At 33.5% G+C, this 24,050-nt stretch overlaps 1 long non-coding RNA gene across 1 annotated transcript; it reads left to right on the top strand.

Annotated features, from left to right (window-relative positions):
- The first annotated feature begins 1,124 nt into the window (after window positions 1–1,124).
- Window positions 1,125–22,139, top strand: LOC120217713. Its single transcript, XR_005525175.1, has 3 exons — window positions 1,125–1,246; window positions 21,237–21,243; window positions 22,129–22,139. It is a non-coding gene; the product is annotated as an uncharacterized LOC120217713 (long non-coding RNA).
- The last annotated feature ends 1,911 nt before the right edge of the window (window positions 22,140–24,050 follow it).

Consider the following 24,050-nt stretch of genomic DNA (forward strand, 5'->3'; position numbering starts at 1 on the left):
TAATATTCACCCCTAGCATGAATGTGAGAGATCAATTATTGTGTCCAATAACCAAACATTGCCTCGAAATTAAAAAAAATGAAGAGTTTTGAAAATGATATCCATCTACTTCGGGAATAACCAACATTCACCCCTTGAGCATAATGCAGAGGATACACCATTAACTCCTCGGTAAATCAACATTGCTTGTTATTTTAAATCCAAACACAAGCAAACAACTTTTTATCATACCTAATTATTCTAGGTGAGTTAATTAAGGTTTCCCCTAACCTAAAGTGTCGATTTATGAAAATTAAAGAACTTAAGAGGACTAAACCTGAAAATGGAGGCTCTACTATTAATTCTATTAGATTTAAATCTAAGTTATTGAATCGAATAATCGAGATGGTCCCTTGAGCATGTAGGCGAGGGCCAACTCAAATTACTCCCTAAATTAGAGGACTAAAGTGAAATTAAACTAACATGAAGGCTTTAATTAATGACCTAATTAATTATGTTATAAGAAAACCTAATTAAAAGTCTAAGGGCTAAATAGTGAAAAAACTAATGTCAAAGGATTAATTATTAACCCTAGGTAATTTTAACCAATTTTTGGATCGAGTAATCGAAAATGATCCCTTGGACATTTAGTCGATTTCGAATTACTCCCTCAATTTAAAGACTAGGCGAAAAAAGGTATAAATCTAAGTTATAAACCTAAAGTCTAAGTTTACTAATTAAAGAAATAAATTACTCTAAAAAAAATATAAGGAAAGAGCATTGTTTTAGACATCAAATATCTGAAAATATATTTAACACTTACATTCAAACCCTCAAAAAAATCATACCCCATAGTTTATTCCCTTAAAAGGTACAGTGCATCGGGCCTTTCACAATAAGATAAACATCAATATATATATATATATTTCCCCCTACCTAATTAGGGTGTAGCTTAAATTTATCATAGCTTATATACATTTATGATTTTGGATTAACGAACACAATATCATGTGTTCACTTTCTGGAAAAAGAAATTTGTTCATAAATCAACAATTAGAATTCCTGCAGCTTGTCTTGATAAACTAACATTAACGGATACAACATCAGACAATTTGCACGAACACGAAGAGAGAAATAACATTTAAAAAAAAAGGAATATAGAAAACCTTAACTAGACCTTCATGTTCACGAAATGATACAGGAAACTATGAAGAAAGCTTCTTACCAGGTGAAAAATCTTGAAAGAAAGACATGGGTTTTCCTTATTGTCGAAGGAAATCAGATATGCCCTGAATACACAGTCTTGTTCGGAGATTAAGCCACCTAGCAGAAGAAACACATTTTGCTTCAACAGCATCTTCTTTTGACGCCATGGATACTGAGTCCACTCGGATAGATTGATAAATGGGCTTCTTTCTAGTTCAATAATCGCATTCAAACAGACCAATTATTTGTGCTTCATTAACTCAAGTTCCTGCCAAGTTTCAGCCTTCAACTTTAGGATGCCGTACCCAGCCAAATTCACAACACTTGAATCTACCTGTTGTAGAGTTCATCCTCATTTATTGGGTTATTTTATAATACAATTTGTTTTTAATTTATTAAATGATTAATTTAGATTTGGTATATTATATAGGTTGGATGATTCTCTCAATCTAATTTTTTTTTTCATAACTAAGGGTTTAAATAAATCGAGCTTGAATAAATAGAGTTATGTTCGTGTTAGTTTATTTATTTTTGAAGGTGTTCATGTTTGGTTCGTATTCATTTAATTTTTTAGTATCTTATTCATGTTCATTCATTTATATTTGAAGATGTTCATGCCCTTTTGTTTAACGTTCATGAACATATTCATTTAGCATTCGCGAACATGTTCATTTAAAATTCAGGAACATGTTTTTTAACGTTCGTTTAATTTTTTTATTAAGCTAAGGTGATTACAAGTAGTATATGTTCTAAATATACTATCAACCATTTGACAATGAACACTCAATCACCCCGCTGCAGTCGCTGGTGCTCGGACCTATGACCTCTAGGAACAACAATGATTCCTTTAACGAATGAGGTAAGTTAGTCCGTGCACGTTCGTTTAATATTAGACAACCAACATTCTCTTTTTATCTTTTTATGTGTAAGTCAACAAAAAATGATGAAATCATAACACAAGTCCTTAAGTTCTTTAGACTTCATAGTTTGAACTCCAAAGTTCATCTTATGTTCAATTTAGTCCTATATTCACCGATATTTAAAATGTGAAAAAATAAAAGGAAAAGGAGAATCGAGTAAACGAGCTTATAAACGAGTCGATAAACAAGCCAATAAATGAGCTTGTTCGTGAATATAAAACAAATTGAATACACATTTGTTTGTGTTCATTTATTACATGAACACAAAAATTATGTTCATACTCGTTTATCTAGCTTAATAATCGAACATAAATGGATATTATATGAACGATTCACGAAAAAAATCATCAAATGCTATGTTCATTTACATCCATATTCAAAACATCAAAATTCAAACCGTTGATATTGCTTAAGATACTAATGTCGAGGAAAGAAGATTTTAATAAAAATTGTAATATCCACAATAGCAATTTGAATTTAATTTTGAAACACTGTTTTATGTCTCAAAATTAGAAATGAGCATAGACTATATATAGGAATTAATTAGGGCCCAACTCTTAGATGGAAAGTTGTAGAAGATCAAATATATTACATCTACTTCTTCCACTGAACTGCTTTCTTTAAAGTATTGGTAGATTATCGGTTCAAATAGTATTGTGTTGCTAGATTTAAATTTGTTGTGGTTATGAAGGGGAAATAGGTTATTTTGGGTGCGAGAGAGGTAAGACAGAAAAATCTACTCTCACTTATTTTGTATTATCTATGAATGTTTTCTTAAATATGCTTGATTTTACATATGTTTATATATAGATGGACCGAGGGGTTTGTGGGGTAGTCATATTCATGAAAATTTTACATTCTATTGTTTCTAGGTTTTTTTATTTGTATTTTCTATTGATAATTTATTTTCAGCTCCCTAAAATTTTATAAGTTTGATAACCTCTAAAGTTTTATAAATTCGGCTCCTAGCATAAATCTATGTGAATTTGATATGCTACAAATATATAGAACATCCAAATTTTAATTGATACTATTTCTTGTTTTGAGAAGAAAAGTTTTGCTCTCTAGCATGAATGAGAAACGGTGCACAACATGACGCCATATAGCAAGGGAACACAATGACGCCATATAGCAAGGGAACACAATTTTTCTTTATCCAAAAAAGGGTTGCGGAAATAGCTGTTGGGGAAGAAACCGAATAACCGATACAAAACGGAAGCATAACCGATGTTCTTTCTCTCCCTATAACGATTGTCAATAATTGTGACTAACACAATAGCACTAAATATTTGTTCTGTAGCAATACTAACCAACCAAACATCAACCAATGCAACCACAATACAAATAAATAGATATACTTAAATTTTTACGTAGAAAACCCCTTTAAATCAAGGGTAAAAACCACAAGACTTTAGATTCCGATCAAAAGCTCCACTATCAACAAATGCTCAAGTACAAGACTACAATAACCAACCTACACCAAGCATACAACTTCAACAAGGCTAATAACCATTCTTTAGCAAAAGAGAGAAAAATGGGAGAACATCACCAAAATGCAACCTGCTAAAAAAAGGTATTTCTAACGCTACAAGACTGGGATGAAAAATTTGACCGTACAAAGTCAAGAACACCTTGTCACCTAGCTGCTGTCCAAAAATCAGCTCAATCGAACCATGTATGGACCACTAATTGAAGAGTTGATCACTATTGTGCAAACTTCACAAAAACTAATTTTTCTCCTCTTGTTTTCTCTCGAACACGAGCTTCTCTCTATTTTTCAAATATGATAATTTTTTTTGCTGCCCACCCTTTTTCACATAAGCCAAAAAGAATAATAGTTTTTTACCAAAGTCCAAGGAAACAATAAATGCATGACAGAACTCTTTTTCAACAAACAAGCAACCTATTTTATGGTTGCCATTTTAGGCTGCAACCTATTTTATGGTTGCACCACTTTTCCAATTTGCTTCATATTTTACGTTGCACTACTTTTCAAGCTGCTCTATATTTTAGGTTGTAACTCCTTTTTAAGGTGATGGGTTCCTCACATAGTGAGACCCACACCCAATAAATCTCCCCCTCCAACTATATGGGGAATGCCTCCATGCCGAAGGTCAAACAACATGCCTCAAACTTCACTTTTGGTAAAGCTTTCGTCAACATATCGATACCATTATCATCAGTGTGAATCTTCTCAAGCTCTAACAACTTAGCTTCAAGAACATCTCATATCCAATGGTATCTCACATCAATATGCTTTGATCTAACATGAAAAGTTGAGTTCTTACCAAGATGAATCACACTCTAGCTATCACAATACATGATATACCTCTCTTGTGTGAAACCAAGTTCATGCACACACTTGTTCATCCAAAGTATCTCCTTGCACGCTTCATTCGTTGCAACGAACTCTGATTCAGTGGTGGATAATGCATCACACTATTGCAATCTAGATTGCCATGCAACAACTCCCACTGCATAAGTGACCAAATAACCTGAAGTAGATATCCTCGAGTCAAAGTCTCCGACCATATCTGAATCTGTATATCCGACAATAACAAGTTTCTCATTACCAAAACAAAGTTTCAAGTTGAAACTACCACAAAGATATCTCATGATCCACTTCATTGTATTCCAATGCTCTTTGCCTGGATTATAAATAAACCGACTAACTGTACCATCAACATAAGCCAAGTCCGGTCTCGTGCATACATCAAACTATCCACGACTGAATAGTAAGGAGCATTATGCATTTATTCCTTCTCATTTTTTGTGGAATGACTATGCTTAACACTCAATTTGAAGTGAGTAGCAAAGGGAGTATTCATCACTTTAGCTTTGTCCATACTAAATCTCTGAAGTACCTTATCAATGTACCTCTCATGTGATAACCATAATTTCTTGGCCTTTCTATCACGTGTCAATCTTATACCAAGGATTTACTTTGTTGGTCCCAAATCTTCATCGCAAAGGATTTACTCAACTCCTACTTCAACTTCTCAATTCTAGAAGCATTATGACCAACAATAAGCATATCACCAACATAGAGCAAAAGAATAATGAAACCATCATAAGAGAATCTCTTGACAAAAGCACAATGATCAGAAGTAGTCTTCTTGTAGCCTTGCTTCCCAAAAACAAACTCAAATGTAACCTTGTACCATTGCCTTGGAGCTTGCTTCAAATCGTGCAAGCTCTTCTTCAACAAGCACACATAGTCCTTGTCAAGATGCTCCTTTTTAAAATCGAGGGTTGATTAAAAAAAATTAGGATTTTATAAAAACATTTGCCTCGAATAATTTGGGACTCAAATTAAAAAACAAAACCGGTTCGTGGAATCGCCACCAATATTTGATTATGTTGTGATTGGACACCCAAAACATATTTTTCATTTTAATAAAATATTAATTTTAATTAAAACGATAATTTTACATTCTGCGTTATAAAAAAATTGAGTTCGAGAGTTGGTTACGCATGGGGAAGGATTAACACCCCCACAGCGCCCTAAATCGGTACCTAATTAATTAATTAGTTGTCCTTGCAATAAACTTATACGTTTGAATATAATTTATTTTGATATCCCTTTTAAACACATACAAAATAAGGTGAAAATTTAAAAACGTATGCCAAACGAATACAAATAATTAACTATTTTACCAACCTTTAATGAAAATAAGGATGTTCAATTATTTAAAGACATCAAGACTAGACCTTAGATCCATTCTAACAGTATTTTCTCGGTGAATTTAATTAAAAAAACATAATCTTTTTCTCAGTCCCTAATTTTAAATGAAATCAATTTTATTTATTTCGCTTGATAGGATATCCTTTTATTAAGTGACCTCTTATTCGTTAAACCAATCACTTACAATGAACTTAAAATAAAAAGATATTACCTTTAATCCCATTATTTGATTCAAATCCAAGTAATACTTGTAAGGGTATCATAATTAGAAAACATTCATATACTATTTACACATCAATATACTAATACAAGGAAAACAAAGGACGAAAATTATTTAATTTATCATATGCAATACCATATAAATAAATAAATAAATAAATTATTTACAAAAAATACATATATAAAATACAAACGGGTAAACACAATAAATTCTAAATGAAAATATACATGTACTTAGAAAAAATATACTACAACTTACCTAAAAAAAGAAAAACTATATCAAAGCACATCAATTAAAATAAAATAATGTATATATATATAAAAACATGGACTAAAATGAAACACACGTAAAACATGGAGGCTATAATAGGACATACGTAAAACTAGAAGAACCAAACATGTAAATAACCCATAGCATAATGGTGACTAAAGTGGATGCGCAATAAAAGTTGAAACTCAAAATAAAAGAAACAAAATTTACATTTAGTGACTGAAATGAAAATTTTACAAACATTGGATGGCCCGTTGAGTAGTTTACCCGTGTGTAAGGGTTTAGAAAACCTAACCCTAAAATTACGTCATTTTGATGATCACATAAATACCCCATTATAAAGAAAAATTAACCCTAGCCCCATATTTTTCTCCCCAGCCGTTCATTCCTCTCAAACTCACTCTCTTTTTGCATCCATTCACGGGTGGGGAGAACCACCGATCCACGGCGCCACCCATTGCCTTGTACGTTGGCCGAAGCTCCCACGAGGTTCCCAAGTAACCCCTTGGTTCCCCAAAGCTCGAAACCAAGTCTTGTTTTTACTAACACTAAATAGAAAGCCTTAGATCTAAGAAATTATCTTTCAGCAATTTAGATTATGATAACCTTCATGCTTCCCAATGAGCCACGTAACGAGTGAGATCTCTCATTCTCTCAATTTCTTTTTTTTCTTTTTCGGTTATCTTCTTGTTTCTCTTTTTCCCGCCCCCGATCTCTCTCTTCTCTCCCTCTTTTTGCTCTCCCTCATTTGCATGTTATATCTCTAAATTCTTTGTGTGTTTGGTGATGATTCGGTGAGGCTCTTTTATAGGGGCATGATTTCCCCTAAATCAAATAGTTAACATCCCAGATCTCTCAAGATTTAACTTATTTTTAATGGGTTTGGTGGTTAGATTCGATTTGGACTGATTTATCATTGTTTTTCTTGATTTTTATCAATTCGGGTAACACTGGTGGCGATACGGATGTCATCGGTGGTGAAAAGCTCCGACGACGATGGGATTAACTATGGAGGCGATGATGGGAGTAGGAAACCCTAGGGTTAGGGTTAGATTAGGTTAGGGATTTGGGCCAGTTGGTTTTGGTGCTTTTTGGGCTTGATGTAATTCGTATTCGCTTGTAATAAAAGAAAAAAGAAAAATAATAAATTATAATAATAATTGAAACCTGAATAAAATGGGTGTCTACAACTGCCCCTCTTTGTCCATTATTGTGTTAAAAAGAATAGGACAAAGATAAAAAGACGAGTTTTGTCCGATTTCGTCTTTTTACATTGAAAATTGATATTGTCTCAAGAAAGACTAAAGACGTTCTTTATCTTAAGGAAGATGTTTTTCAAAATTATGTTTTAAGAGAAACATTCTCAAGAGAGTAAAAATTTAAAATGCTAAAAGTTGCACTTTCAAGTGAAAAAAATATTAAGCAAGACACAATTTGTTTTAAGAGAAATGATATCGATGCTTTGTGAATCAAAAGAAAGATTGTCTCAGGTGAGACCAAATTTGTTTTAAGAAAAATAATTTCAAGGTTTGGGTTTCATGAGAAACTGCCTCAAGTGAGACAAATTTTTTTTAAGAAAAAAATATCAAGAGAGATAAAATCTTAAGTGAGATAATTTTTTTTTAGGAAAAACAATATCAAAGTTTGAGTTTCATGAGAAACTGTCTAAAGCGAGACGAAATTTGTTCTAAAAAACAATCTCAAAAGAGATAAAATCTTAAGTGAAATGATTTTGAAGTTTGATTTTGATGTAAGTTATCTCGAGCGAGATAATGCTGATCCAAATCTTTACGTGATGGAAACGAGCAAAATGAAATTCTATTTTAAGGAAAACAATCTCAAGCAAGATAAAATTTTGTTTCTAGTGAAACTGTCTTGAGTGAGACAAAATATTTCAAGGGAAAATATCACAAGTGAGATGAAATTTTTGTTTCGACAGAAATTGTCTCGAGTGAGACGAAAAATTTTCAAAGGAAAATATCTCAAGGGAGATAAAATTTTGTTTCAAGAAAAACTGTCTCAAGTGAGACGAAAAATTTTCAAAGGGAAAATATCTCAAGTGAGATGAAATTTTTGTTTCAAGAGAAATTGTCTTGAGTGAGATGAAAAGTTTTCAAGGGAAAATATCTCATGGGAGATAAAATTTTGTTTTGAGAGAAACTGTCTCAAGTGAGACGGAAAATTTTCAAAGGGAAAATATCTCAAGTGAGATGAAATTTTTGTTTCAAGAGAAGCTGCCTCGAGTGAGATGAAGTGAGATAAAATTTTGTTTCAAGATAAAATTTATGTTTCAAGAGAAACAATCTTAAGAAAGACAAATTTTTGAAAAATTTTAAAGATATCCTCAAGAGAGGAAAAATGATCTTAAGAAAGCCGAGATTCTTTGAAAATTTAAAAACGTCAATGAGAAAGGAAAATGGTATTGAGGAATACAAATTTTTGGAAACAAAAATGCAACTTCAAGAGAGGGAAAAATAATCTCATGGTTATAAGAAATACACAATTTGAAAGTGTTCTCATAGAAGAAAAATGATCTTAAGAAACAAAAATTTTGAGAATATCCTCATGAGAAGAAAATAATGAATGATGAAAGTTTGATGCTAATATGTCAATAATGCAAGCACATGCTTTCATCAATGATAATGATGTAGAGGTATGTGAGAAGTCTTCATTCTTGAATTCTTTAATCTTCTTTATTTTTTCACAACAAAGTGCATCTTCTCAATTCTTGGCTCCCAATAGATTGTTCTTTATACCCTAATGACTTTTCCCCCAAGGTTCACTTTTCTTTGCCCCAAATTCAGATTGTGAGCTCTATGTCTGGGATACATTTATTAATCTTCAAGATCCACTCCAAAGAGATTGTCTTGTTTGAAAACTTTTTTTCTTCTTTTTTTATTTTGAAAAGTTGAAAAAGATTACTGAAGAAGTTTTAAAAAATATTTGATAAAAGAATTTTGAAAAATGTTTCCCCTTACTCTAGGGTTCACAATTTAGACAAATCATAAAATAAGAGTTCATTAGCTATCAAAACAATTAACTACACTTTTAATCTTTCAAAGTTATGACTCTTTGACAGGTATCAAGATTTAGCGAGTTGATTTTAGGTTAGCTTCCTAAATTTTATATGGTTTATGTCATTGAATTACCATTTCCTTATTTGTTTATGTGAACATTGTAGCATACCTCTCATTCTTGGCTTGGCATTTTAGTTGGATGTAGACAAAATGACACAACTAGCATACTCAATTGCTAGACTTTTTAGATCATTTCCATTTTGGTTCTCTGAAATCTTTCATTTGTTCAAGCTTTGTAGACTCTTTTAGCAAAGTAAGTGCTGAGTTATCGGTCTAAAGATGAAACTCCTGAGTGTTCATGTTAAGTTAACTATAATAGGTGTTCCTCAACTCCCTTAGTCAATCGTCCACCAACACTTATTAATCTAAATCTTAGGCATTACCGCCTCTATTGAATTAACTAAACTAATATTTCTTTTTTCATTTTTTCTTGTTTCTTATTCTTTTTCTTTTCTTTTTATTAATATTTTTCCTCTTGTTTATTTCCCTTACCTCGGGGAATTCATCACTTCACAATTAATGTCACAATTTGAATATAACCACTTCATGAAGCTCAGACTTACCTCAATAGCTGCTTGAAATTACCTTCAAGTTATCAGCTTAATGCTTTTAGCGGAGTGGCCCCATTTTATTTTTTCTCATCTATCTCTATTTCATTAATCTTTTTGAGTATTCAGCTTCAAGATTTATTAAGTTTATCAAGAAGAACCTGTTATATGTAGGTGTCGTTGAAAATCAAGGAACCTTATCTTTAGAGTTTTCTTCACAATCAACTGACCTAAACTAAGTTAAGTTCCTCTATTCCACCATTCCATATGAGAAGATTATGATCATTAATAAACTTCCTCAATAGAAGTGTAATCCAATTAGCTTTGCAACATCTTATGCAGTAGATGCCCATCTTGTCTTTTCCTATATATACCTGAATGTCAAGCCCTTTGATCATTTCTTTGTGGGAGGAGAAGGCTATCTTGGTCCCTACAAAAGAAGAGTATTATATTCGGATGTAACCTCTGAGGTAGGATCAAAGGTCATTGTTTTATGAGGGTTTAATCTTGCCACTTGCCGAGAGGCCATAACATTGATTCTTAAGAGGTTTTTAATTCAAATGATATTTAAGGAATTTCAATATTAAAATTTGTTCATTTCTCATAACCTTAGAAGGAAGAATTTTATTTAATAAGTTTAAACATTAAAATATTTACAAATATTTGGGAAAATAAGAATGGAAGAACAAAAACAAGTTCAAACAAAACATAATGTATTTCCATTCAAGTGCAACAGAGCTTTATAATGGATGCAATGACTTTTCTTTATTCACATCAAAATGCTTCACCCTTCATCGAACGTCCCTGCGCCTAAGTTGGTCAAATCCTGAATCTTTCTCTTCGAAGCCCCTTAGTTCTTAGTGGCATGCCCTGAGCTTCATATCTATGGCTCTCAATTCTTCTCTAGGTACGAACGAGGTGGATTCAATTTACTTTTAAGACTTTTACCATAGAATCTTCCACAAGTTACTCTCATACTTTCATGATTGATGCATGTTGAAATACTTAAATGATATCATGCAATGTATAATGTAGAGATACAAATGAAAAATGCAAAGATGCGAATGCAAATGCAAAAGGTGTTAATTATATAAGTGACCACCATAGAACAACCTTCATTTAGATAATAAGGTTTCATTACACCAAGTAGTCAAAATAAAATTATGATTTTTTATTTCTTTATTCCCTCGAGCCGCATTCTTCATGGGATCTAACATTGCACCCAAAGTCGTCGATACACTTTATCACATTTGATGACACTCAACGTCTTTATACTGTTTGTGATTGAATCGTGAGATCTCTATTTCTACTTCCAATGCAAAGTGGTCTTCATGCCATCGTGAAGGGTCTTCTCGCCCTTGGTCTTATTGCATCAGATGCCTTTCTTCATGGATCGTTAGAACATTCCTGGATCTCCTAGTTTTGACTACATGGCTAAAAATTTCCTATATCATTATGAACAACCTTCTATTTAGTCAATCGCTTATGAATAAATACCTTTGGATGACGTGAAGATGCAAATGTAAGAAAATAACATCAAAATAAAATAGACACATAATAAAAATGGGTTAGCACACATAAGATAATCAACAAGATAACAAGAATTATAATAGTAAATAAAACCTGCCCACACAGGCTGACTACCCATACATGGTTTAATAAATCCTACCTGGACATGCTTTTTTCCCACAAGCTTTGTTTAAAATCCTAATCGCATGATATCTAGTTCGCATGCTTATTCAAAAAATAAACTTAACCGTAGGATATATAGTTCTCAAGCATTTATTCAAAACATCGAATCATTCTACCAAAGACACGTAGAAGTTTTTCCTTGTGTACACTCTTCATGGAATTTCTAAGGGTAGGTCAAGCTCTATAGTCCAGGGCTCACTATATGTTGGGTTAGTCTCTAGGGCAAGAGGTACTCGAATTATCCTTGTCGGTGCCCCCTTGGGCTGCCATACCCTCAATCATGGCTCATCATAGGCTTATACGGATCGAGTTTAACTCGAGGAGGTATACTTCCCTATGTTTGCACGGAGACGATTACCATCATGAGGACCATAAGGTGTGTGCCCCAGGAGTGATCAACTATCCCATGTGGAGGTGAAAACCATCATGAGAGAGTAGCTTCTCACTTTCACTTAAATGGGATGGAGTGGGATTTTAGTTCAATTTTATGCAAATGCAAGTTGTACAATGTGTGAGGAAAAGCGAAAAAAAACAATATAAGCAAGCAACACACAAAAAAGGTTCTCAAATCCTTTATACCTATTTAATCTAAAAACATTAGCAAACAAATCAATACAACTATTTAGTGGTTAATCAAACTATAAACATAAAAGAATAAAAACACTCAATGAGTATCAAATTAAATTAGGGTGAATTTACAATTTTTATTGCAAAGACAACTAATTAATTACTTAATGGCTTGACTCTCGAACGTCCCCAGCGGAGTCGCCAAGCTTTCGAGAGGTTCCTTTTTAAAATCGAGGGTCGCTTAAAAAATTGGGATTTTATAAAAACATTTGCTTCAAATAATTTGGGGCTTAAATTAAAAAAACAAAATCGGTTCGTGGAGCCGCCAACAATCTTGTATTAGGGTGTGATTGGGAACCCAAAAACATATTTGTCGTTTTAATAAAATATTAATTTTAATTAAAATGACAATTTTGCAGTATGCGTTATAAAAAATCAGAGTTCGGGAGTCAGTTACACATGGGGAAGGATTAGCACCCCCACGGCGCCCTAAATTGGTACCTAATTAATTAATTAGTTGTCCTTGTAATAAATTTATACATTTGAAAATAATTTATTTTGATATCCCTTTTAAACACATACAAAATAAGATGAAAATTAAAAAACGTATACCAAACGAATACAATTAATTAACTATTTTACTAACCTTTAATGAGAATAAGGATGTTCAATTATTTCAAGAAATCGATACTAGACCTTAGATCCATTATAATACTCTTTTCTCGGTGAATTTAATTAAAAGAACATAATCTTTTTCTCAGTCCTTAATTTTAAATGAAATCAATTTTATTTATTTCGTTTGATAGGTTATCCTTTTATTTTAAACCATTCGAAGTGACATCTTATTCGTCAAGACAATCACTTACAATGAACATAAAATAAAAATATATTATCTTTAATCCCATTATTTGATTCGAATCCAAGTAATGCTTGTGAGGGTGTCATACATGTCAATAAAAAAATGCATGTGTCTAAACTAATACGTGAATGGAAATATCTAAGAACATAGTGATTACATCTATATGCATATTTAAACGTATTATAAATAATTGGAAAACATGCGTATACTATTTACACATCAATATACTAGCACAAGGAAAACAAAGGACGCAAATTATATAATTCATCATAAGCAATGCAATATAAATAAATAAATAAATAAATAATTTACAAACAATACATATATAAAATACAAATGGGTAAACACGATAAATTCTAAATGAAAATATACATGTACTTAGACAAAATATACTACAACTTACCTAAAAAAGAAATAATATATCAAAGCACATGAATTAAATCAAAATAATGTATATATATAAAAACAGGGACTAAAATGCAATACACGTAAAACTTGGAGGCCATAATAGGACACATGTAAAACTAGAAGAACCAAGCATGTAAATAACCCTAGCATACCATATTAATTAGAGCATTGATGAAAATGCAAGCATGTCAAAATCTAGAGGACTGAAAAAATAATTAACCCGATCACAAATATAAGCATAATGGTGACTAAAATGGATGCATAATAAAAGTTGAAACTTGAAATAAAAGAAACAAAATTTGCATTTAGTGACTGAAATGAAAATGTTACAAACGCTGGATGGCCCGTTGAGTAGTTTACCTATGCACAAGAAACCCTAACCCCAAAACTACGTTGTTTTGGTGACACGTAAATACCCCATTATAAAGAAAAAATTAACCCTAGCCCCATATTTTCTCCCCCAACCGTTCATTCCTCTCAAACTCCCACTTTTTTCATCCATTCACGGGTGCGAAAAACCGCCATTCCATGGTGCAGTCCATTGCCTTGTATGTTGGCCGGAGCTCCCACGAGGCTTCCAAAACAACCTCACAGTTCCTCAAAGCTCGAAACCAAGTTTCATTTTTACTAACACTAAATAGAAAACCTTATATCTAAGAAATTATCTTTCAGTAATAAATTTCGTTGACCTTCATGCTTACTAGTGAGCCATGAAACGGGTAAGATCTCTCATACTTTGTATTTTTTTCTTTTTTGATTCTTTTTTTGTTTCTTTTTTTTTTCGTCCCTATGATATCTCTCTTTTCCCCCTTTTTTTTCTCTCCCTCCTTTGTATGTTATATCTCTGAATCCCTTGTGTATTTGGTGATGATTCGGTGAAGCTCATTCATAGGCGCATGATTTCACTTAAAAAGAACAGTTAAACTCCCGGATCTCTCGGGATTTAACTTATTTTTAATGGATTTGGTGGTTGATTTAATTTGGAGTGATTTTTCAATGTTTTTCTTGATTTATTTTGGTTCGAGCAACACTGGCGGCGATTTGGATTTCATTGGTGACGAGAAGCTCCGGCGAAGATGAGATTAACTCTAGCAGTGGCAGTAGAAGTTGGAAACCTTAGGGTTAGTGTTAGATTAGGTTAGGGACTTGGGCCGGTTGTGTTGGTGCTTGTTGGGCTTGATTTAATTCATATTGGCCTGCAATAAAAGAAAATGAAATAATAATAATAATAATAATAATTAAAACCCAGACAAAATGAGTGTCTACAACCTTATTTTCTGTGTGTAACAAATCCCTCATGTTGTTCTATGTAAAGCTCTTCCTCTAAATCACCATGAAGAAAAGTAGTTTTCACATCTATTTGTTCAAGCTCTAAGACATAACAAGCTGCCGAACTCAGTACTGTTCTGATAGAGGACAATTTCACAATTAGAGAAAATATCTCTTCAAAATCAACCCCCTTTTTCTGAGTATAACCCTTGACGATGAATCTAGCATTATATCATGGAGATGAAGACTTATTTTCTTGCTTCAACTTGTAAACCCACTGATTCTTCATAGCTCTTTTGCCATTAGGCGGTTTCACCAACTCAAAGGTATGGTTTTCATGCAAGGATTGAAGTTTATCTTTTATCGCTTCAACCCACTAATCTTTGCATTCACTCTTTATGCCTCTTCATAACACTCAGGTTCTACCCTATCAATAAAAAAAATGTACTCATCAGAAGAATACCTGACAGAAGATCAATAATCTCTAAAAGACCTCCAAAGTGAAACTACTAGTGGAGCTATAGGTGCTTGTTGTTGATCATTCCCAACATCATCAGTGGGAGCATAAAAATCACCTATATCTTACTGGTCATCATGAACATCACCACACACATCACCTTGAACATCACCGTGCACATCATCCTGAATAGGTTCTGGTGAAGGGTATAGGGGAACATGGTTCTTGTCGATCAAAGCATCACTATCTTGTGAATATTCTTTCTCCATTTTATCAATGTCATCAATGGTCTAATCTTAAATTAAGACAACGTCTCGACTTTTCACGTGATTCTTCTAAACAGGATCATAGAGCCTATAACCAAACTCACCATCTACACCATGAATAATAAAGATGCATTGTCGATTCTTGGCATCCATCTTGTATCTTTCATCATTTGGAACATGAACAAATGATTTACAACCAAACACACGAAAGTGATCACATGACACATCTCTATCAAACCAAACTCTATCTGGTACATCACCTTACAAAGGAACACTAAGATATAAATTAATCATATGTGTCACTATTCAAACCTTCAACCCAAATTGATATTGGCAAACTTTATGTCTAACAACAAACATTTAACTCTCTCAATCAATTTTTGGTTCATTATTTCAGCCAAACCATTCAACTATGGAGTCTTTGGTGGTGTCCTCTGATGTCTGATTCCTTGCCATAGACAATACTCATGAAATGGCCCTGTGAACTCGCTACCATTATCACTACGAATGTACTTCAACTTCTTCCTTGTTTCCCTTTCAACTGATGCTTGAAACTTTTTAAACGCCTTTAAATCCTGGTCTTTTGACTTTAAAGTATAGACCCGCAATTTTCTTGAACAATCATCAATGAAAATAAAAAAAATATAATGCACCGTCATGTGACCTAACCTTTATCAGACGATAAACATCTGAATGGACCAATTCTAGCAACTCTAATCTTATATGAGGAGGACTTTTAAAAGAAACTCTTCTCTGCTTCTCTGCTAGACAATGAGAACAATTCTTCATTGTAGCATTCTTCAAACCTGAAAGTTGATTCTACTTAGCTAAACAATTAAGCCCCTTCTCACTCATATGAATAAGTCTTTTATGCCACAACTCAGTTGAGCTGTCATTCACTGTCACATTCACAGTGTCTCCAAAAGTTAAAGCCTGCATCAAATACAAATTTTAGCTCTTCTTTCCTCGAGCCACAACAAGGAGCCTTTAGTGAGCTTCCACTGCCCCTCACTAAAGGTGTTACAAAATCCTTCATCATCAAGCTTTCCTACATATATCAAATTCAAACAGATATTCGGTTCATGTCTGAAATCCTTGAGAGTTAAATTTGTACCATTGTTATTCACCAAGCTAACATCTCCCAAGCCAATAGCAGAACCAAACTGCCATTACCCATCTTCAATACCCTAAAATCACCATGAGTATAAGATGTGAAGAAATCCCTCCTCAACGTGACATGAAATGAAGCGTCAATATCAATCACCCAACTAGTCTCATCGCATGCTAGGTTGACAAAATTCTCATCACAGATAACCAATAGATCATCACGATGAACTATAGCAACACACTCGAATTTTTCATCATCCTTCTGATCGTATTTATAACTACCACCTTTGTTCTCTTTCTTCCACTTGAAGTAATATTTCTTTTATATAGTCTTTCTTACCACAATGATGACACTCAAGATTCTTGTATCTCGGTCTTGACTTTCTTCGGCTTTTATCTCTACCCTTTCCATCTTTTTCTCTGTTTCTCCCTTATTCTCGACAACCAATACCTCGGACTGTGATGTAAAACCTTGAGATCTTCTTCTAACCTCTTCATTCAACACACCACTCTTAGCCAAATCCAAAGTAATAATCCCTGTGAAGCATAATTAATGAGCGAGACCAGAAAAGTCTCTCAAGAGTCTGGTAGAGTAGTAAGCAACCAAAACCCTAAAATCTTATCATCAAATTTGACACCCATACCAAGCAACTAATTCATCAAACTTTGAAATTCACTAACATGGTCAGTTGTAGATGTTCCTTCTTTATATTTCAACGCCATCATTTTCTTCAGCAAAAACAACTTGTTATTGCTCAACCTCGAATCATACAAGCTTCTCCCACAATGTGTGAGCATATGTCTCTTGATAAATGTGATTGTAAACATTTTCTTCAACAAATTACCAAATAAAACCACACACTTGTTGATGCTCAAATTCCCATTTCTCATCACTTTTCCAATCAGTTTTTTGAGTAGGAAATATTGGAAGATGCAAAGCCTTCACAAACAACAAGTCTTTCATTTTATTCCACCAAAGTTGATAATTTGTGTCATTCAAAATATTCATCTTGATCGTATTACTTTCCATAATTATCTGAAAAAGTAACCAAGTTATGATACCAGTTTGTTGAGGAAGAAATTGAACAACCGAGACAAAGTGGAAGCACAACCAGTATTCTTTCTCTCCCTATAATGCTTGTCAATAATTATGGCTAACAGGATAGCACTAAATATTTGTTCTCTAGCAATACTAACCAACCAAACATCAAATAATGCAACCACAACACAAATAAATCGACACACCAAGTTATACGTGGAAAACCCCTTTAAATCAAGGGTAAAAACCATGAGACTCTTGAGTTCGATCAAAAGCTCCACTATCAACAAATGTTCAAGTACAAGACTACAATATCCAACCTACACCAAGCATACAACTTCAACAAAGTTAATAACTAGTAGTCTTTAGAAAATGAGAGAAAAATGGGAGAGCATCACCAAAAAGCAGTCTGCTAAAAAGGGGTATTTCCAACGCTACAAGACTTGGATGAAAAATCCGACCGTACAAAGTCAAGAACACCTTGTCGCTTAGCTTCTGTCCAAAAATCATATTAATCAAACCACAGATGGACCACTGACCGAAGAGTTGATCCTGCTATGTAAACTTCACAAAAATTGATTTTTCTCCTCTTGTTTTCTCTCGAATGTGAGTTTCTCTATCTTTTTCAATTCTCATAATTTTTTTCTGCCCACACACTTTTTCACATAAGCCAAAAAATATAATAGTTTTTACCAAAGTCTAAGGAAATAATAAATGTATGGCATAACTGTTTTCAACAAACAAGCAACATATTTTATGGTTGCCATTTTAGGTTGCAACCTATTTTATGGTTGCACCACTTTTTCAAGTTGCTCTATATTTTAAGTTGCATCACTTTTCAAGCTGCTCCATATTTTAAGTTGTATATGCTTTTTATGTTGCAACCCTTTTTTAAAGGTGATGAGTTCCCTACATAGTGGTACCCACACCCAATAATGGCCATCATGCCCTTGACTTATTTACTTCATAAGGCCTTTACTACTATTCTTTTTCATTTAAGCCCTCAAACAATTAAAACCTCATTTTTTCAATTATTCACTAAACAACCTTGGCCTAATTAATACGAACAACCGAAAATTGAGTAGAAGTATGATCTTTGAGAACTTTTAACCTCGCCCATGTTTTTATGAATAAATAAATATACGTCATCTAAAAAATTATGAAAATGTAATACTTGTACAAACATACACGCATGACACATGGTTTACATACTGTTTTCACATTTTGTCTAGGTTATTATTATTATTATTATTATTATTTAATAATATTATTATTTAATAATAATATTATTATTTAATATTATTATTATTTGTTTAATATTATTATTTTTATTATAGTTTTTGGTAATAGGTCCATATTCGGGTCCAAACTTACATTACAACCCAGCAGCTGAAGACCATAAAACCTAGGGTTTCCCTTATTCCACCCACTGCCAAGGAGCCTCCACCGTTGGATCTCTTGTGAGATCAACGAACCAGATTTGGCCCAGGAGAGAGCTAGGGTTTTTCACCCTTTTGGATCTACAACAGCCGTATCCCAAGCGTTGGATCATATTTGATCCAATGATCCAGATTAACCCTATATTAGGTTTACTAAACCCTAATAATCATCCACTCACGCCGTTCACACCACCGTCGTTGGATTAAATTTTATCCAATAGTCCCCGATGCTCCTTGCTGGTTCCCTATGGCAATATGACGCCGCTTCCATAGCCGATAAATCCGTCGATCACCACGAAAGCAGACAAACAAACCTCGAGGTAAAATGTTTTACCCTGTCCTTCTGCCCATGTCACCGTCACATTTATTAATGTCTCCCGATATTGTTCTCTTTTCGGTCATACCACCAACATGGAAACGAAAAAGTAACAAGCAAAGTCAAAGAAAATAAAGACAACACCAAAATATAAAACACTTTAGTTTAAAAAAACGTTAGCAAAGGGAGATAAAGGATTTTTTGAAAACTAAAAAAAAACTGGAGAGAAGCAAGAGAACACAAAAAGAAAAAGGGAAAAGAAAGAAAGATCCTCGTCATTCAAAGCCCTCGATCGTCATCACTAGAGTATAAGATAATCGTTGTTGAAGGTAACCCTTTACGTGTTATAGATCTAGAAAGAGAGGTATTGGGTTCATGAAAAGAGGGATTTAGGGTTATATTCAGGGTATTTTGGGAAGGTTAGGAGCCTTTTAGGCTAAAATACTTTGGGTTAGGGCTTTGAGGGTCCTAGGGAGTTTGTTTCATGGTGGACGTCGGGGTTGGAACCACTGATCTACGGTGGCCAAAGTCCTTTGGCCTCCTTTGACGGGGTGTGAAGATGAGAGAGTTGAGAGAGCTCTTATTTCTTTTTTTGGAAAAGAAGAGTGAAATGAAAAAAAAATGAAAAACAACAAGGCGATTTTGTCCATAGGTTGGGTTTATATACCCGAGCCTAAACAACGTCATTTTGGGAGGGAAGAGTGAGCGTTTAGCCCTTGGATAAACCTCTTTTGGGGTCTTTCTAGCTTTGTAACCTTTTTATTTAGTCACTAAATGGAATTTCCCATCCTTTTATTTTGAGCATTTATTTACATTACGTTTGTATTTTAATCACCATGTTGTTCAATAGCCTATTTTGTTAATGTTTGATTTTGGGTACACCATTTACAAAGCTTGCATTTTAGTCACTTTGACGTTTACTATTAGCCTTAGGTTAAATACCCATATATGCCTGATAATTTAGATTCTGTTTCATTTTAGTCATTTGCTCTATGCATGAGAGAATGGCTATTTATGCCCTAAGTCCTTAGATTTGGCCCTGTTTGCGTATTGATCACTATTTAGACTTAGTTTAAATTCTAAATCAGCCCATGTTTCATATTAGGATTTAATTCAAACAAGGGGATTAAGGGCAATACCCTTTCATCCAAAGATTGTTGTGAATTATTTTATTTAAAATACTATGTATACATATCACTTGTTATTATTTATCTTTTACTATTTATTATTTATAAATTTTTTGTTTACACTATATATATATACTTATGTTAAGTACAATTTGTCAGATTCGATCATACATATCTTTAAGATATTATTTTGTGAGGAGAGTTCATGTAATCAAAGCGTGTGTTTACGAGAATAATTCGTGCGAAATAGTATCTTTTTTATACTCGAGTAATTATATTTTATATTTTATATTAAATATATAATTTAAGGAAAAACATGGTAATGACCATTTGTATAGAGAATCCATAAAAACACGCCTTAATTAACAAGGAGTATGTTTTTGAGGACGTTAGAAAGTCCGACCGTAATCGATTATACGTCACGTTTTTTGCTGAAAATGGTAAATTTGAATGATATTTAAATTTTGATCCTTTTATTTTGTTCGCATCGCATCATGTCATACATCTTTTACTATTATTTATTAATGGTACTAATGTGTGATTTCCATCGTTTCAGATTCCTGACATTTTCTTTAAGTTTGTTTTTGGATAGAGGCAAAGGATTGTGAGTTCCCCTTTACACATGCTATAACCATTTGAATTTTTAGAGCCTTCTAATTGTGTTCTGGCCCGTTAAGTAGGGGTGAACTCTACTCTTACGTGAGAAAAATTATTTTTCTCTGCATGGGCTTTAGTAAGTAACCTCTGGGGTACATACACCTTGTGTTTATGAGTGAAACATTGAGTTTCTTTGTATGGACATAGGGAAATGCATCCTCTCAAATTGAACTTGAACCGTTTAAGCCTATAATTGGTGATGATCGAAGGTCTGGCAGGCCCAAGGGGGTACTAGTAAAGGACAATTTGAGGACCCTTTTAGTTGTACAGAAACTCTGCCCGTTTTGTACCGAAATTCTGTCGTAGTTCTTCAAAAGTCACAAAGGGGAAACTCACCCTATCCTTTCTTCAAATTTATTTATTTTGCAAAAAAGCATGAGAACTAGAAGAGTAAGCAATTAGGTTTTATGTTTTCGTACGAAGCATGTGAACTAGAAAAATGAGGTTAGGATTTATACCTTCAACAAAACATGTGGGTGGAAAACATGTCAGGGTAGAACTGTTATAAAAGTATGTCAGGGTAGATACCATGTTGGGTAGGATATTGTCTTTTCATAAATATTTTTTCTGTTTTTCTAGTCGAGTGGTACAAACAATTTCTTTTGTTTTATCTTTAGTTTTTTCTTTTGTTTGCATTTGCATTTTCGCATCATAACCAAAAAATGTGTTAATTCACAAGTGATTGGCCAAATTAGAAGGTTTTAATATCGACATAAGAGTTTCATAACTAGGTAGTCAAATCCGTAAGAGCGATGACTTACAAACAAAGTTGATCGACGAGAGAAGAGCTCAAAGTCGATCGAAGATGCCTGTTAAATGAACAAAGATCGAGATTGTACCAAATAGTCAGATGCTAGTTGAGTCAAGATTGAGAATATCCTTCATAAGATATCAAGGCCACTTTCCTAGCGGAGAATCTCATAGAAATGGAGGTCTAGAGATCAAACAATCAGAGTAGATGAATTAAAACAAAGCTTGTCTGTCTAGTGTAAATGAAAAAAATGAAGCTCGTCTGTCTAGTGTAAGGAAATTTTTTGGTCTGATGAAGATTGTTCTATGGTGGTCGCTTTTAGAATTAACACCCCGTGCATTTGCATTTGCATTCTTGTTTTGCATCAACTCATTAATATATTTATTTTGTCATTATTGTTTTTATAATAATTCTTTCTATTTCGTTATCTTATTTGTAATAACTTGTTTTTACATTGCTTTTCTTTTTGCTTGGATCGCATGATCATAACACTTTTCATAGGTGTTGATTTGTGAGTGGTCATCAGAGTAAAAGGTTTTCATGATAGACAAATGGTTCATGATCAAGTAGAATATAACACAGCTAGGGAACGACATCTTGAGGAAGCCCCAATAATAGTGGAGAGCTATGCACCCAAAGATCGTATGTCTGACGAAGAGAAAATGGAGATAACAGACATGAGGGAGCAAATGTATAAGATGATGGATAGAATAGCTTCTTTGGCCAAAGGAAAAGAAACTTCTGCAAAAGAAAAGAAAGAGCTCGATGAAAACAATCTCGCGATGTAAAATACACAAGGGATGACTTAAGAACAAGCCGATTCTAGCCGATATGAGAAATCTCGCACAATCATCATCTGTATCAACAAGTTGTCCAGAGACACAAAGGAAATGGTGACAACTGTAGAAGTTTAGAAAGATGAAAAGAAGCCATGTAATCCAAACTCGTTGGTATTTGAGTCTACTCCAAATGTTAGGGGAAATAAACATGAAGACTCTAATTCAATCTAAGCCGAGATGTGGCTCTTATTTTGATTCTATCCCTGCATCATATAGCAACTTGTATGAAAGAAGCCTGAGAGGTGGCGCCACATTATGTGAAACCTTGGCAACCTCCATATCCAAGTTGGCATGACGTCAATGTTCGTTGTGAATATCATGTTGGAGCTCAAGTTCATTCTATTGAGAATTGCACCACCTTTAAGCATCAGGTCCAACATCTTTTGGATCATGGAATATTGGAGTTCGAGATAAAAGGTCAACCAAGTTTGGTAACTAATTGTCTTGTTAAGATGAAGCCAAAATTGTTCAAAGGTAAGGGTATCAATGGGGGAATCTAAGAGGAAGAATATTTGCTAAAGTACGAGGCTCAAGTGCGTCATTTGAGGTTTAAAAATGATAAACTCAATAGAGAGATGGAATCCATGCATGAGGGTTTACAAAGGACCACTTAAGGCTTTAAAAATACTGGTATAGGAAATGCCCCAGAGGAGTGGGCAAAAGGGGTCACTAAACTGGAAACGATGATGAGCAATGGAGAAAGAATTACAAGGTGCAGGAGGGTTGAGCTAAGAAGTTCTAGTATGATTTACAGATTACAGAAAAAAGGAACAATACATCAGTTAATTATTTGGGAAAATGTCAAGCCAAAAATTAGATAGTGAATATGTCCATATCCAATATGGAAACTTCATATCAGCGCCACAATCGAGAGAATGATGATGAGATAGAAGCCACTAGAGCAAAGAACAAGACATTGATGAAGATTATAGATGATTATGGAGATCTTGTACGAGAACTTATGTAACCCCCTAGACTCGGTCTATGCGTTTCGACTAAGTCTAGTGAATCACATTCATGATTCTTAAAGATATTATTCCGAAACCATTATTCAATCATTGTGAAATCACATTATAAATGAAATTTATGAAATTATATTAGTTTATACTATAAAAATACATCTCATAAATATAATGAAGAAAAAAAAACAAATTAATTTAAACATGTCTTAAAAATCCAAATTTACGATAACCCAAATATAAATAGCAAAGGAGAAATCATTATAAAATCCAATACTTTAAAATAAGGCCTATGTTACCAAAATAGTGTCAACTTAAAAGATAAAACATTACAATACGATATACTTCAAGAGATATGTTTATCCTCCAAGTGCTCAATCAGGTGAATCTAAC

The sequence above is a fragment of the Hibiscus syriacus genome, unplaced genomic scaffold, assembly GCF_006381635.1.
Source record: "Hibiscus syriacus cultivar Baekdansim isolate YM2019G1 unplaced genomic scaffold, ASM638163v2 tig00000773_pilon, whole genome shotgun sequence".
Lineage (NCBI taxonomy): Eukaryota > Viridiplantae > Streptophyta > Magnoliopsida > Malvales > Malvaceae > Hibiscus > Hibiscus syriacus.